General features: G+C 38.1%; 1 protein-coding gene across 4 annotated transcripts in view; it reads left to right on the top strand.

The window, feature by feature from the left end:
• LOC115225788 (polypeptide N-acetylgalactosaminyltransferase 5-like) overlaps nt 1-17,689 on the top strand; it is a 130,496-nt gene that overhangs the window by 23,862 nt on the left and 88,945 nt on the right. For all 4 annotated transcript variants that reach the window (XM_036514462.1, XM_029796745.2, XM_029796746.2 and 1 more), the window contains exon 2: nt 4,859-5,009. The gene's annotated coding sequence lies outside the window, so the exon portion shown is untranslated. The remainder of the gene's footprint in view (nt 1-4,858; nt 5,010-17,689) is intronic.

Genomic DNA, 17,689 nt, shown 5'->3' with positions numbered 1-17,689 from the left:
GATCATTCAGTTCCAGATCCAGTCAATGTGACAGGCTTTCACCAAGTTTCTGTTTATCAAATTTCAATCACAACGCACAGGACAAACTAAAAGACCATTGCCCAAGAAGCCACATCATCATCATCATCATTGTTCAACCATGGTCGAGACAATGGAATTTACCATGCTACGCCAGACTTCACTGTCCATCATGGCATTACGGAGGTCCTGTTGCTAGATGCCTGTATCCCTGGAGATTATATCAGGGTAGGAGAGTGTGCGGCCTCTGGTATCACGAGCAGATGGCTTCCAGAGGAGAAGAGTAGAAATTACCTTGTTTTCAGCTCTACAACAATGTCCAGCAAACTGGACTCTCCTACCTTTCACAAGAGATGACACAGGTGGTAGTTTCCCATATATTTGCTTTTTGGTTGGATGGCGCTTCCACGAGAGATTTTGAGCTCTCATAAGGAGGCGAGTGTAGGTTCCATCCAACCGCCTCTCAAGCTTCTTTGATAACGTCCAGGTTTCTGAGCCATATTGTAGAATTGGTTTGACTGTGACTTTGAAGATTTCATGTTTGAAGTCTCTACTTAGATTTGATGACCAGATCTTATGCATGTAGCCACATATTGTAACTGAGCCCAGGATCTCAAGAGTATAAAGCAAATTTATTAACCATGCTGCCCTCAACTGACACACACACACACACACACAATCAATATACAGGGTTGGCCAAAAGTCACCCGACAGTAAATCAAAATTCCTTAAATACTATCTGTAATTCTATATTCACTCGAATGGGAAAATGTGTCACTCAAGAAGGACTTCAGTTTGAAGAATTTTCATGATGTTTCATATTTGGATGCTTTTATTAAATTTATTCAGTTGTTAAAACTAAGTAAATATTGGAATCGAATGGTTTTGATTCCCTGTCAGCTGACTTTTGGCCAACCCCCGTTTTTCATCACCTGTCATTGTTGGTTCATTGATCAAATATCTCAATGTTTGTTGTTCATGACTTCGATTCTAATCAACAATTTTACCTTTACATTGTGAGACAGAGAGTGTGTGTGTGTGTGTGTGTTTGTGTGCGTGTGTGTGCATATACATGCAGATATAACATATATATGCATGCACAAACATGTACGTGCATATGTGTATATATATATGTGCTTGTATGAGTGGGTATATATATATATATATATATAGTTTATTGCCCCATTATAAGTAGGATCAAGATAAAAGTACTTCATTCAGTGAGAGATAAATATCATTTCATGTATACAGTGTTTAAATAAGAGCTGCTAATAGTTACATGCCATGGAGACAGGATAATTCAGCAGATTAATATAATGCACCTTGTGTGTTCAAGCAATTTTTCAGGCTCTGTGCTCATGGTTAGTCTTATTTGAAAACCAGGGTTTCTGGTCCAGGAGAAAGCACAAGACAAAACAAGAAGACTGGTGCAAAAAATAGAACAACAAAGAGTGAATAAAAATAGAGAAAGAAAAGCAAGAAAACCAGGTCCCCTTTGTCTATAGAGATCATAATTTCTATGGACAAATCCTTAATCTAGCTGGTGTCAAATAATCCAGCAGTAAGGGTGTCAAAGTCTGCAAGACAGCTGCTTAATCCATAGAGGATGACCTCAAGTTGAACAAAAGAAATTTGTCTATGTGCTTGCATTTGCTGAAAATTTTAGATCTGGAATTTAGTAGTGTGATGGAATCCTTGCATCTGAAAGGAATGTGCAATCCTTCAGCTCTGCATAGCTTGCATCACTTTCATCCATTTACATATGCCATAGATTTTTCCATGATTCTCCATTTAAATGTCTGTAGCCGCTGTTAACCTTCAGGTCTTTATTTTTGGCAGTTTGTCAGAAAGAAGATTGGTCGTTTGCATAATGTCTGTTAAAATTACCTTCACTAAACCAATGTAATTTTTCTCTTTGATTTCGTCTTTGTGGTGTCACCACTTAGGGAGCAACTGTGTTTGTTCCTGTCCTGCAGCTAAGTGGTTTGACTAGTAAAATAAATAATGTCACTTGAAAATAAGATTTTAGGGAGGGCATCTAGCAAATAATGCTTCCGTAATAAGTCTTGTCTGGTATATACAAACTCAGGAATGGTGGATGTAAAAATTATGTTGAGTTTAATATTTCAAATTGCATTTTCACATTAAATTCAATTCCCTTTATCCATATATTGAATATGATATTCTTTTAATGCAGCCTTAATTGCTAAAACTTGAAAGTGTGAATGTCTCTCTGTTTAAATCAATTATAATTCTACTTTTTTTTCTGTGTCTGTTTATTTTGCAAGATTCCTGATGTAAAATCGTGAGTTGGGACCAGAAAAAAAGAAAAGATGTTGTTATATTTGGGGATGGTCATCTTTTGCTGATTAAACACCATTTATTTGAGCTTCACTTTAGCTTTGTTAGTTTATATGTGATAGATTCTTTCATCAAACATTCTGTGACCTCTTCAATGACTTTCTCTCTCTCGTCTCTCCTCTTCTTCTCTTTATCCCTCCAAATACATGTTCAAGCTCCTACACATTTCAGTGTCATATTCTGTGTGTTGTGGATTGAAAAAAGGGCTGAAATCCAAAGATCTCTGACACTGGTTCTCAACTTTTTTAATGTCCAGGCCTGATCCAAAACCTGGATTTTTTTAGGGACCTGCACCAAACAAAGTTAAACACATGTCAATTAAGGAAAAATTTATCAAACTTATAGAGAGAAGACCACTGGTGGTGAGTGGGGGGGGGGGCTGCTGGAAGGATGGCTGAGGGATGCATGCGGGCCCCAAGAGCTGTCATTGAGAACTGCTGATCTCCCTAAATCCTTCTGATACCACTTAAAGTGATGGTACCAGCCAAGGCAACACATAACACATTTGAATATTACATGTATTCTAAAGACACGGTAAATATAATTGACATTTTAAGGGCATTCACTATTTCTCTTCCATTTCTTCTTCTTGCCCCTCCCCTCTCTCTCTCTCCCCTCAGGTCTTGTCTCTTGTATTTATCTTTTTCCCTTGAAAATATTATATATGTACATATTGATATCTACTTATTTACTTTAATACATTTCTTTATTTATGTATACCTGATAAGTGCTGACAAAACCAGTAAAGATTCTCGATGACAGAAACAGAATTTTGTCATGGCAACTCTAAACAAATTTCTCCATGCTTACACTCACACATCCTGTTTAATTCTGTTCGATATTAATCATGTAGATAATTGCTGAATTAATATTTTTGCTTATCATTAAATGCTCATGGAGCATTTTGCATTTATATTCCTGAAGGGGAACATATCAGACTTTCTTACTATGAGCAGATGGGGTTTAAGTCATATATACACACACACACACATACATATATACAAATATCTTCATCACTATTTAATGTCCACTTTTCCATGCTCCCATGGGTCAGACATGTGAGTTTTGGTGACAGCATGGGCAACCAGCTGAAAAAAATCCAATTGTGTGGCACCTTGTGTGAATATGTATGCATGTGTATGTGTGTGTATGTATATATATATATATATATATATATATATATATGTATGTATGTATGTATGTATGTATGTATGTATACAGGGTGATTCAAAAGTCACCATATATTGGAAAATTTTATTTTTTTATAAGAATCAGTTAAATAAAAACTTCTTATAAAAAAGTAAATTATTCTTATGTATGGCAACTTTTGAATCACCCTCTGTGTGTGTGTGTGTGTGTGTGTGTCTATATATATATATATATATATATATATATATACGTATATATATATATCACATGACTGAGTAGATCATTAGATGTTGTTACACATTGCTAGTCGTAATGAACTTTGCATCGTTTTAGAATGATGCCACCCCACTGGGTAGGTGAGCAAGCCAACACTCTTCCCTGATCAAAAGGGGGACTGGGGCGATGTAAAATGAAGTGCTTTGCTCACGAACACAGTGCGCCTCCTGGTCTGGGAATCAAAGCCACGACCTGGCAATCGGGAGTGCAACATCCTGACCCCTTCATCACATGCGTTCACACACACACACACACACACATCAAATAAGGGTGTTGCAGTTCACTCAAAGGATTGTAAAACTGACGATGGTAAAAACAGAGAAAATAAAAAGCTTCTGACGATGCAGAATGTTTTATAAAACCTTTATATTTCAGGTGCAAAGTCCCATTTTCAAAAGGTAAACAGTCTTGGAAATGTCCAGTTATGTAGGTTCTGTTAACCCATTGGACATTTCCCAGGCTATTTTTTTCATTCTGAAGATGGCCTTTGCGCCTGAAATATGAAGGCTTTATAAAGCGCTTGGAAATCAAGAAGTACATCTTTACAAACAAATGTAACTCGATATATATATATATATATATATATATATATATATATTGGACAAAAACAGATAACAAAACCAAGGCTGTAAGGAGTTTTCAGGACATTTATAAAGAAAGAGATATAGTCTTACAATCAATTATTTGTCCTTGGGGACTGGTCAAGATGCTGGTCCAGGCTGGTGTTTAAGGCCTGATGTGAGCCTTTATGATCTAAGAATCAGTAAAGAGCATGGCTGCTTGAAAATGTCAGCTGAAACCAATGAGCTTGGTTGTTCTGCCTATTTTTTTTTTTAATCCAATGTTGAAATGAGCTTCCAAAATTTTTACAGAAACTTGTTCAAGTTTTAACACTTGCAGAAAAACTTTGATCTTGTATTTAGAATATTTTATTGAATTTTTAATGCTGTTTGGTATAATGTTCCATTCCATTGTGCATGAATGACATCTTGTGCCATCCATGTTTGGTCTTGTGTTTTCTTTTATTTTTATAGCTGATCTTGGTCTCTTTCAGCTACAAGAATTAATTAGTCAAGGCTGTGGTTTTTGTTGTATCAATCAATATGCCTAAAGGAAGCAGTGTTGCTGGTGTACCACTGTTTGAGTTTGCCCTGTACCATTCCTATGTAATATTTACAACCAACTGATCTCTTGGGTTAATGGAGGTAATTTCAATTTTGTATATTTATGCCTTGACATTGCAAGATTGTTTGAATGGGCATGCTTCAGTATATTTAAATACTGCATCTTGTTTCTGTTGGTCTTGGTGGTTTGTGTGTTATGATGTTTTTCTTGTTGGTAGTTGAACAGTAATGCACCTTCAAGCAGCTTCTGTTCAAAATTTTCCCATAATAGTGATCTGTAGGGAAGTGTTTATTTACTAGCACCAAAAAGATATTTAGCTATATTGATCTTTATAGTTAAGTATTGGTAGAATTGGGTGTGTATATTGTATATGTTTAATTTTGTCTTTGGAACTATTTGCTACAGAACACTCCTAATATGGAGTTGCTTTATTGAAGACCTCTCTTAGGAAAGAGATTAGAGATTCTTCTGCTAATGTTGTTGACTGGATTTTTAATAACTGGGGAGTGAGATGAAAAGATTCTGTTTTGGTGTTAGTTGTTCTTTAAGGTTTCTTTAGGGGTTATGTATGTCTCAGACATCATATACATGTGTAAATTTAGCTTTAACTTTAGACTTGAAGGTTTGGTGACAAGTGAACTCAGAATGCTTTTCTTGACTGAATGTATAGTTTTTATAATTAAGTAATGTATACTATATATGCTGAATGCATGCATAATTAGGTGTAATTACTATTTACATTAATTTAGCTAATTAACCTTTTGTTTACTCATCAATTTCTTGTGTTTGCTTATTGCAAATGTGTGCACGTGTGTTCATGAGTTCTACTTACAGGGAAGTATGTGGCATGTATGCATGATATATATATATACACACACACAAGTGTGTGTATTTGTGTGTGTATGTATGTCTTGATGTATCACTGCAGCATGGCTGAATAGTTAAGAGCTTCGTTTCACAGTGATGAGGTCTCAGGTCAGATTCCAATGAATGGCATCTTGGTTAAGACTTGGGTATAGACTCAGGAATAGACTTGGGTAAGACATGGGCTAAGCCAGCTTGCGAGTGAAACCGGTCTGTTGTAAACTGAACCAAAGTCCATTGTGGTAGAGGATTCTTGTCATTTAAAGGTGAAGCTTTATCCCACTGTCACATTGAATCTGCTTGAGAGATACTCAGCCACTTCCCTGTTAATTCAATGAGCAACTGAATGTTCATGGCTGAAACCTACAGAAATCAAATATAAATTATATATTGATGAGATCTTTATCATCGAGATGTAGATGGTGTTTCTGTTGATATTCAAGAGCAGAGCTCTCAAATTTTTGTATGTATAGGCATGTGTGTGTGTGTGTGTGTGTGTGCATAGTGTTGATGTTTAGCTCCAGGTCAACCCTGTTGGAATAGGCCCATGATCAAAGATGACCTAGTATCCAGTCTTACTTATAGATCTAGGACTACATTATCTAATGTGTCTTTTGTTTAACACAGTAGATTCTAATGCAATGGGCGTTTGGTTCCTATTTCTAGCAATTGTTTAACTAGATAGAGGCTTCTGCATTTTGTCTTGTACAGTGTTGTGGACCAGGGTTCTTGTGTAGTGTTGTGTTTTGGTGTAGCATGATGTAGTGTTGTCTGATTATGCTGTGGTGTCCTGTAGTGCAGTTATGGAGTCAAGTGGCAGGATGCAGACAGGTGTCTGGTGTGCTGTGGCATGAGTATGCAGGTAGGTAGGTAGGTAGATAGATAGATAGATTAGACAGGCAGACAGATAGATTTCTTTATTGGCCATGCAGGGCTGAACACAGAAAGGACAAAATACAAAGTAGAGCTTTTCTTTTCGGGAAGGGGGGAAAAAGGTGGGGGTGGTGAATTCCAATCAAAAGGGATCATGAGAAAAAAAAAGTGGATCCGATCAATAGGGATTGTGCATCACAGAAATGTCAATGTAAAAAGGGAAAATAGATTAGGTTTGTCCGTGGATAGAAAAGCCTATGGAAAAGACGACGGGAACCTTGGACAATAATGTCATGCAAAAAGAAAATGCATTACAGTAAGTGGGTCTCTTTTTTACCTTTGTTTTTTTTTTATTTTGGTGAGAGATAGAAAGATAGATAGATAGAAAGATAGATAGATTCATTCATTCATTCATTCTAAATGATTAATACAGAAGACTGAGTGTACTAGAAATGTTGTTTAGGACAAAGACCGTTTCAGCTTCCTTCTGCACTGCTCCCGAGTGGGAGGGTGGTGATGTAATGGATTCCCTTATATCGGTCCCAACCCAATAGGGGGCCAAAGTGTTTGTTGTCCTAAATAAAGCTTCCATTACAGTCTGTCTCCCATATTAATCATTTAGAATGCACTCAACATGCTCCACCCCGGGTGATTGATACCCGATTGCCACAAATGGTGAATGTGCTCAGCAGACACAACACTACAAGGGACATTCCCATAATGACTGAAACAAGAAACAAGATTAAAGAATATCTCTGGGTGTCTTTGTTTGCACCCTCACCCATCCCCACCACCGCTTGACAGCCAGTGTTGGTGTGTTTACATCCCCACAACTTAGCAGTTCAACAAAAAACTGATAGAGTAAGTACCAGACTTAAAACATAAAAGTACTGATGTCAATTCATTTGAATAAATTTCTTCATGGCAGTGCTCCAGCATGGCTGCAGTCTAATGGCTGAAACAGATAAACAATAAAAGATATAAATTATATATATATATATATTATATATATATTGTCTGGCTCCAGTGCCGGTGGCACGTAAAAAGCACCATCCGATCGTGGCCGTTTGCCAGCCTCATCTGGAACCTGTGCAGGTGGCACATAAAAAGCACCCACTACACTCACGGAGTGGTTGGCGTTAGGAAGGGCATCCAGCTGTAGAAACACTGCCAGAACAGACTGGGCCTGGCGCAGCCTCCTGGCTTCCCAGACCCCAGTTGAACTGTCCAACCCATGCTAGCATGGAGAACGGACGTTAAACGATGATGATGATGATGATGATATATATATAGGATGATATATTGTGTCCCAGAAGTCACCATCCTGGTTTTTTAAAAGAATACACCTTTATTGATTTCAAAAATGCTTTATCAAAATTAATCATAACAAATCCTCAAATTGAGCAACCTCTGTAATAAAACAAGCAGAAAAAAATGCAATTAAATAAATTGCGTTAATTATTTTTAACGAAAATCAGAATGGTGTGCGACTTCTGGGACACCCTATATGTGTATGTGTGTATATATATATATATATATATATATATATATATATACACACACACACAATGCATACATACATATTTCTGAAACGCCAACGCTGCCACTGTCCATCTCTCTTTCTCCCTCTCTCTCTTTCTCTCTCTCTCTCTCTCTCTCTCTCTCACAGTAAAAATTAGTTCAGGGTGTGGTAGTAAATATTGTATTATATGGACTGTGCAGTAATAGTTAGGAATTAGGGTGGGTTGCTTTAGAAAAACTATGTTAGTGATAACCTTCTCCGGTTACTTATGAGTAGAAGTGGGATAATGTTGTGCTCGAAATAAGCAAGAACTGGGCTCAACAAGGGAAGCTCTGGGTCAGCAGTCTTCGACTTCAGCACTCTCTTACTTCACACTCGATCACCCATTCGCCTACTCTCGCCTTTAATTTTGCAAAAACCACTCTGACAAAAGAAACAATGGAATCTGTTTGAACCCAACAAAAGCTGTGTTCAATGATTCTTCTTCTATATTACTATGGGCTCCTTTTTAGACATTTGTGTGCATCCCCCCCTCCTGTCTTAAATGTTTAAAGAAATTAATAAAGAAAGTGCGCCAACTTATCTTCTACATTGCAGCAGTCATTGGATTGCAGCCATGCTGGGGCTTGAATTAAGCAAGTCAACCCCAGCATTTATTTATTTTTGTTTTAAAGTTTCCTACTCATTCTGTCAGTCTCTTTTGCTGCACTGCTAAGTTATGAGGACAGAAACTAATCAGCACCAGTTGTCAAGAAGTGGAGGAGTGTCCTACACACAGACACACACATGCACATACACACACGCACACACACACACACACACACATACATGCACACACACACACGTGTGATAGGCTTTTTTCAGTTTCCATTTACTGAATTCATTCACAAGACTTTGGTTAACCTGAGGCTATAGTAGAAAATGCTTTGCCCAAGGATCCACACAGGGAGACTGAACCTGAAACCATTTGGTTGGGAAGGAAAGTTCTTACCACAATTTTGTTGCACCCAAGCAGACATATTTGTATTCAATGCCCAACTCATATTTTAATTCCAACAAAAGATTTTTATTTCTTTATTTTTTTGAAACTGTTTAAAAAATAATTATTGCATCGGATTTAAATAATTTATTTCTAAAGAAAACCATGACTCCCCTAAACAATTTGTGCCCTTCATCACCAAAGTACCCTATTGATATTTGTTGTTCCCTTGTCGGTTCACAGATCCACAAGGAGGCATTACTAGCTCTTTTAGAAACCCCTACTCTGTTTGATCACTCAACATGCTAAAAATTGCAGCCAATTACCTCTAAATGCTATAGAGAAGTTTCTATCAGTCAAGGCTGGCCATATATCTACACTTGTTTATGCAGGCCCCTGATGTTGGCCAAAGGAAAGGCTGCTTCATTAGGACCAATTCCATGGCTTGGCACCTGGGTTCTTGCAGATATTATTATCCAAATGTAAAGAGCTTGGACAAGTTCCAAGGGTTCCACAAATCCAGCAGCATCCTGGTTTGGTATTTCTTCTGTTGATCTCAAAAGGATGAAGGGCAAATCTGACTTCATCCTGATGGATCTTAAAATACAGAGGTTTGGACCAAAAACCTTGAAACAGAATCTCCACCACTCTGACTATTCTCCCAATTCACTGCTTTTTATAAAAATAAGGAAAGATACATTAGAAAATGTAATCCTAGGTACACAGTGTCAAATACCAAATTGTCCTGAGTGGAACATTGTCATCCTATATTTATCTTTTACTTGTTTCAATCATTAAACTGTGGCCATGCTGGGGCACCACCTTGAAGAATTTTTAGTTGAATGAATCAGACCCCAGGACTTATTTTCTGTATGAGCTTGGTGCTTATTCTATTCTATTCTATTAGTTTCTTTTGCCAAACTGCTAAGTTACAGAGACATAAGCACAACCACACTGGTTGTCAAACAATGTTGGAGGGAGAAACACTGAACAAAGACAAACACACACACACACACACACACAAACACGTGTGTATGTGTGATTGACCGCAAGCTATTAAAGCTTTTCTTTTTTTTATTCTCTCTGTTTTTCTTGTGTTCCTTTCTGTTGAAGATCGTTAGCTCCAAACATAAAAGACTTTCTCACCTTCCCAAGCATTAAACTAATTCACCTCTTTGATGTTTACACACCCGTCTTCGTCTTTTGTTTTTTGTAAATTCCAACTATATATATATATATCATTGTTTAACGTCTGTTTTCCCTGCTAGCATGGGTTGGAAGGTTCGACCGGGGTCTAGGAAGCCAGGAGGCTGCGCCAGTCTCCAGTCTGATCTGGCAGTATTTCTACAGCTGGATGCCCTTCCTAACACCAACCACTCCGAGAGTGTAGTGGGTTGCTTTTTACGTGCCACCAAAATTGGACATGGGCAATCGTTGTATTCTTTCTTGTCTTGAGGTTCACAGCCAAACGGCTGGGTGGATTCATGTGAAAAATAGCACACGTGTGGAGACGGGTGCATTGATTGGAATGCAGTTTGTATTTTTTCCTAGCCCCTATACTTACCGAGAAAATTGATTAAAACTTTTTCTAATGGAATTCCTGTTTGTTCCACCATTAAAACAACCAGTTGCTCACACAGCCGGCTTATACCATTTCACAGGAGTACAGGATAATAGTCAGCCAAAACTTTCGCTATGCTGTCTCTCTTCTTTCACCTCTTTGTGGGGTTAACAATCTTAATTTTTAGTTACAGTTTCTCACACAAATTAGAAGAGGGGCTATCTTTTGAAGTCAGCATGAAGCAGAGAGATTGATGTGTGTGTGTGTGTGTGTGTGTGTGTGTGTGTGCGAGACAGAAAGTGTGGTGTGTATGTGAAGTTTTGTCAGTGTGTGTGAAGAGACAGAGAGAGCAATGGTGTGTGTGCATATGATTAAGATTGAGAGAGAGAAGCTATGTTTTCTGTTTTTGCTTGTTGTTTGTATGTATGGTTTTACAACAAGCAAAAACAAAAGACATACCTTCTCTCTCTCTCTCTCTCTCTCTCTCTCTCTCTCTCTCTCTCACATGCACATGAACATGTATGCAATAAGAGTACATACATATGTTTGTGTGTGTGTGTGTGTGTCACTGAAGCCGTTCACACACATACATAACCTCTCTCTCTCTCTCTCTCTCTCTCTCTCTCTCTCTCTCTCTTTTTCTCTATCAATCACTCATACATTGACTCACTACAAAAAGTGAATTAAAAAAATTTCAGTTATCTCTCTCTTTCTCCATCACGTACACACCACATTTTCTGTCTCACACAGCCCCCCAAACACTATATATATATATATTACACATGTGTGTGTGTGTGTGTAAAATTTCCGAAACTTTTCTCCGTAGCCACGGAAATGTTTTTCCCGACAAATTCTGATATAATCAGAATCCACACCATCTGAAATGTATTTGTTGAAAATTTCACTTAAAAATATCAATTTTTCTGGAAGTTAGGAGGGAGGCACCTGTGTTAGTATACTTAATTAACTATAAACACACTGTCTGGTAACATATAAAATGTAAACTGAAGCTAAAACTTATTAAAATATTCTTATTGCTTCTTCAACTTACTGGAGAAGGGCTCCTGGCTTGTTTTACTGCAGGCAAAGGAGTAATAAACTGAGATATTTCAACCTGTCCAGGCTTTGCTATTACAGACAAATTAACAACAGTTCAACTCGAGAGATAAACACAAACCACCTCATGCTGACTGCAAAACTCCTGCCAAATTAGCCAGAAACACACACACACACACACATGCATCCATTTCATATATCTTCTTTCAATTTCTGCTCTCTGCAAATAAATTTTTTATGGATACAACTGCTTACAAAAATAGGGATTTATGTATAATTTCTTTCTATGTTCATAAATTAAATCAATGTTTTAATGAATTAGACAGAGGTCCAATGGAATAACTTTCAGAAACAGACTACGTACAAATTCGTTCTTCACAACTCCTGAAGCTGTTTTCTGACAAGGGGTGGGGAGTCAGGAAATTTTCATACAGCTGGTGGCTCCAATCGAAACAGGGGACCCGAAATGATAAGGTTGCTCTTATAGATTATGCCTAACCAAAAACGATCACAGCCACATCATTGCTCACTACTATAACTTCATAAGGATATTTACACTATCTAAGATATTTGGAAAACCTATATGTGATTTAGCTGATGAATACTCGACATTATATTTGCTGTAAAATTTGCAGCTTGAAATAAAATGTTTATAGTATGAAACAATTGTACTAATCTAACAATCCATTCTTGTTGCTTTTTTCTTGGTTATTAGAATACATATATATTTTTACATTCTGTGATTTTATGTATATGTATTATTTTTTTATGTGTTTGGGAACCATGGTTATTTTTATATATGATTAAATGTTTGTGGGGTGGTGTTGTATGTAAAGTCGTTGACCCCAATTTAATGTTTGTTCTGTAACCAATGCTCCTTTATCATATATATATATAGGTGGAGGCCCAGTGGCTAGGGCAGCGGACTCGTGGTTGTAGGATCGCGGTTTCGATTCCCAGACCAGGCGTTGTGAGTGTTGAGCGAAAACGCCTAAAGCTCCACGAGGCTCGGGCAGGGGGTGGTGGCGATCCCTGCTGTACTCTTTCACCACAACTTTCTCTCACTCTTTCTTCTGTTGGCCTGCTCGCTTAGCCAGTGGCATGGCATCACTTGGAGGCTAAAACAATGCAAAGCACATTGTGACTAGCGATGTGTAGCAACATCTGATAGCCTGGTTGGTCATGGTGATCACGGTGATATATATATATATATATATAAATAAATGACAGCACCTTTCAATTTCTGTAGACTAAATACACTCAGAAGGCTTTGGTCAGCCCAAGTCTATCGTAGAAGATAGACATCGGATCCTGTAGTGACACTCCAACCTGAATCCTGTGGCTGGGAAGCCAGCTTCTAACTGCATGGCTATGCCCATACCTATGTCTGTTGAATGCTGACTGACTACAACACTGACCACACTGACCACAACACTGACATTGAATAATGTGCTGTTATATACACTGTGACTGAATAAAAAGAGGAGATGGTCATGGCTGCAACACCTTTGATTACAAATCTGCTGGATCAGGACTTAACAAAGGCTAAACAAAAACAGACAATCTCCAATCGGGCCAAATGACACATAATATTTTTAAAATCAAAAAAGCACTTTGGTTATTAAACGGGTAGCATGTACCCTTAGAAGTGGTCGCATGAGAGAGAGAGAGAGAGAGTTGTTGCATCTGTGTGATAGGATGGGTCACTTGAGGGTGGTGCATGAAGGCAGGCCTGGTGCAAGCTTTATATCTCCTGCCCACAGGTTAGTATCACAACACACAGGCAGAAGAAACAAAAGCCTCTTGCTTATACTTATACCCCACCCCCATCTCTTTAGGCCATGACATGACCTGGCCACACTCATCCACCCCATCCCCCACCACCGCCACTACTCATCTGTACTTGAATTGTTTTAGATTTCTTTCAGTGTGTTTAGTAAGCAATGAAGCAGCTGTTTCCATGACCTGCTGAGGTCAGAGTTCATCTGTGATTGGTGCTGACATCACTGTCTTTGCATGACGCTGTTGACATGTGCATGTTTATGGGCTGCTGAGAATCTGTGGGCAGAAAAGAGAATTCCAGAAGTCTGACTTTACTGGGTGGAATTATAGGAGTGGTGAGTGGCATAATATAGAATGGCAGTAGAAAGAGAGAGATAGAGGCAGAGATGGGAGTGAAGAAAGTTGTATGAAATTTGCTGTTTCAAAAGAGTTGATGATGTCATCATTATTTACGCACACGATGCGAGTATATCGCTTTGTTGTTGTTCTGTATCAGGTGGCACTTGCGAAGAACACAAGTTGTTTGTTTGAGGTTGTGGTCATGTTTAATATCTGTACATGGATTGGGTTACAGGATCAGGTCTCTTGCGACAGGATACATTATCAGGTGGCGAAACATTTCAGAAAAATTTGACAATTCCCGTACTGAAAGCATACTGCTAACAATCCTGTGCTGAAAGGCAGGACATGTTGTTCAAATGCACAAAAATGATTTTGCATTTCCAACAAGTAGAGGAATTTTGCAGTAAAGGAAGACTGCTGCTAAGGTGTAAGGATAAGTTGAAACAATCACAAAGACCCCTTCCAGCTTGATTTAACATTTTGGTAAAGTTATTGCCAAGCTCAATCTGAATGGTGCAAAATGTGTCTTGATGCATCAAAGCAATTTGAGTTGAAGAGACAGAACAATAAAAGAATTTTATCCTGGAGCTAACCAACACTTTTGTCTGATTCCCAGGCTAAATCAAAATCCTCATTGTCCTCATTGTGACTTCATAGCAAAATCCATTCCTGGACTCAAATTACATTCAGGCATTCATCACAAACAGATACTGTTTTTTTGTTTTTTTTCTATTTTTAATCTTTTTTTTTAAATCCTTTCCTTCAAACACTCATGCGTCAGAATTGATGGGAGTGACCACCACTATCATCATGGCATCATCATCATCGTCATTATTATTATTACACAGGTCTACAGCATAACGGGATGGAAATGTCTCTGTTGAATAGATAAGCATGTCTGAAGCACATTTTTGAGCTGAGCAACGAATATCACAAAACACGCTCTGATACCTCTACCAATCAGTGCTGTTTGTGTAAATCGTATATATTACCTTGCAAACTGAGACTCAGGGGACATTCACACTGGGTGTATAATTGAGGTTATGGGTGCATTTGGAAGTCTAGTTAGAAGTTTACTTACAGCTTACACACACAGCATCTGACAATTATACAAAGCTTTCAACACCTCTCGGTCAAATCCTATGTTGAGAAATCAATGATTTTGTAACCTCCTGGTTTTGTAACCTTTCTACAACTGTTAGACACTGTGGATAAACAAATATGCACACACACACACACACACACACACACATCATCATCATCATTGTAATTATTTTACGCTGGCTTTTTCCATGTTTATAGCAGTTACACTCGATATATGGATGTTGATTTTTTTACCATCAGATTTTCTTCCAATCACCAAACCTCACTTGTTTTCAATTAACCCTTTAGCATTTAAACTGACCATATCCAGCCTCTTGCACCTACCCTACAATGTCATTCTAAAATTAGGCATTACATTTAGCAGAGGTTATGGTACTTTTATTCCCTGGACTTTCAATGGTTAGACATGTTTTTCATGGCAGACATAGAAATAACGATACTCTCTGTACAAGGGGATTCTTTCTACACAAACGCACACGGCAGGCTTCTGCATAGTTTCTGTTTACCAGATGTCCACTGTGTGCAGTTGGACCTGAAATTGTTTTATCTTTTACTAGTTTCAGTCATTAGTCTGTGGCCATACTGGAGCACCACTTTCAAGAATTTTTAGTCAAACAAATCAACCCCAATACTTATGTTTTGTTTTTCTTTCCTTTTTCTTTTTTTCTTTGTAAGCCTGGTACTTATTCTATTGGTCTCTTTTTCCAAACTGCTAAGTTACAAGAATGTAAACACACCAACACCAGTTGTCAAGTGGTGGGGTGGGGAACTCAAACATTAATTCAAAGACACACACACACACGTATATACTCTTTACTCTTTTACTTGTTTCAGTCATTTGACTGTGGCCATGCTGGAGCATCGCCTTTAATCGAGCAAATCGACCCCAGGACTTATTCTTTGTAAGCCTAGTACTTATTCTATCGGTCTCTTTTGTCGAACCGCTAAGTTACGGGGACATAAACACACCAGCATCTGTTGTCAAGCGATGTTGGGGGGACAAACACAGACACACAAACACATATATATATATACATATATATGACGGGCTTCTTTCAGTTTCCGTCTACCAAATCCACTCACAAGGCTTTGGTCGGCCCGAGGCTATAGCAGAAGACACTTGCCCAAGGTGCCATGCAGTGGGACTGAACCCAGAACCATGTGGTTGTTAAGCAAGCTACTTACCACACAGCCACTCCTACGCCTATATATATGTGTGTGTGTATGTATGTATATGCCGGGCTTATTTCAGTTTCCATCTACCAAATCCACTCACAAGGTTTTGGTCGGCCCAAAGTTATAGTAGAAGATACTCGCCCAAGGTGCTACACAGTGGGACTGAACCCAGAACTATCTGGTTGGGGACCAAACGTCTCACCACACAACCATTTTGAACATTGCGAACGACTAAACTTGTTTTTCTGCTTACAAACAATGTTGTTGTGATGGGAATTCATTGGAAGAAGTCTAAAACATAAAAACCATCAAATGTAGACGTGAGTAAATTTATTTTCACCAAAGTAAAACTGAAGGCTATTAAAATCGACTTTATTGGAAAATTTGTCTCTAATAGAACAACAAAAGAAAACACCTGTGTAGGTGTTTGTATGAATGTCTCTCTCTCTGCTTCATTACAGGCAAATATGTATAAGGACAAGCATATGTATATGTGCGTGTGTGTGTGTAGATATATATATATATCTACACACACACATGAATATATAAACAATGATGATACATATATGTCTGTGTGTGTATATATATGTGTGTGTGTGTGTGTGTGTGTGTGTGTGTGTGTACAGGGGTTGGACAAAATAATGGAAACACCTTAAAGTTTCAAGCAAATTTATTTTAATATGGGATACAACCGCCTTTGGCAGTAATTACAGTTTAAATCCTATAAGGTATGGACTGATACAAAGTTTGAATTGTTTCCAAAGGAATTTTTGTCCATTCTTCAGCTAAAACAGTTTCCAGTTCTTGTAGTGATGATGGTGGATGATATTGACTCCTTACTTGTTTTTCTAAAATGCACCATAAATGTTCAATAATATTGAGATCAGGGGACTGTGGTGACCAGATAAGATGTTCAACTTCACTAGAATATTCCTCATGCCATTCAGTAACAATTTTAACTGCGTGAATTGGTGCATTATCATCCTGAAAGATTGTGTTTCCCTCTGGAAACAGTTCCGGAATCATAGGATGAATTTGATCAGATAAAATGCTTGAATAGTCGACTATTAATTCTGCCATGAAAGGAAACCATTTGGGCCGGCAGATTTCCAAGATATAGCTCCCCCCCTCTCCGATCATCACAGATCCTGCTCTATGTTTAACAGTTGGAAGAAGACAGTCTGGGTCAAATGCTTCTTTTGGCTGTCTCCTCACATATACTCGCCCAATGGTCATAAATAAGGTAAAGGATGACTAGTCCAAGAAAATAACATTCTTCCACTGCTCTAGGGACCAATTCTGTAGGTTTTTACTCCACTCTAAATGCTTTGCAATGTTTGTCTTTGAAAGGAGTGGTTTTCTGATTGCAGCCCTCCTGTGAAATCCAACTTTGTTCAGCTCCCAGCAAACAGTTTTTGTGGAAACTGGGTTCTCGAGGTGGTCATTAAGCTCTGCAGTAAGTTGGGGAGCTGTACTTTTGTGATCCTTTCTAACAATTTGG

The sequence above is a fragment of the Octopus sinensis genome, linkage group LG28, assembly GCF_006345805.1.
Source record: "Octopus sinensis linkage group LG28, ASM634580v1, whole genome shotgun sequence".
NCBI classification, from domain to species: Eukaryota; Metazoa; Mollusca; class Cephalopoda; order Octopoda; family Octopodidae; genus Octopus; species Octopus sinensis.
This window is presented reverse-complemented; position numbering and strand designations above follow the sequence as displayed.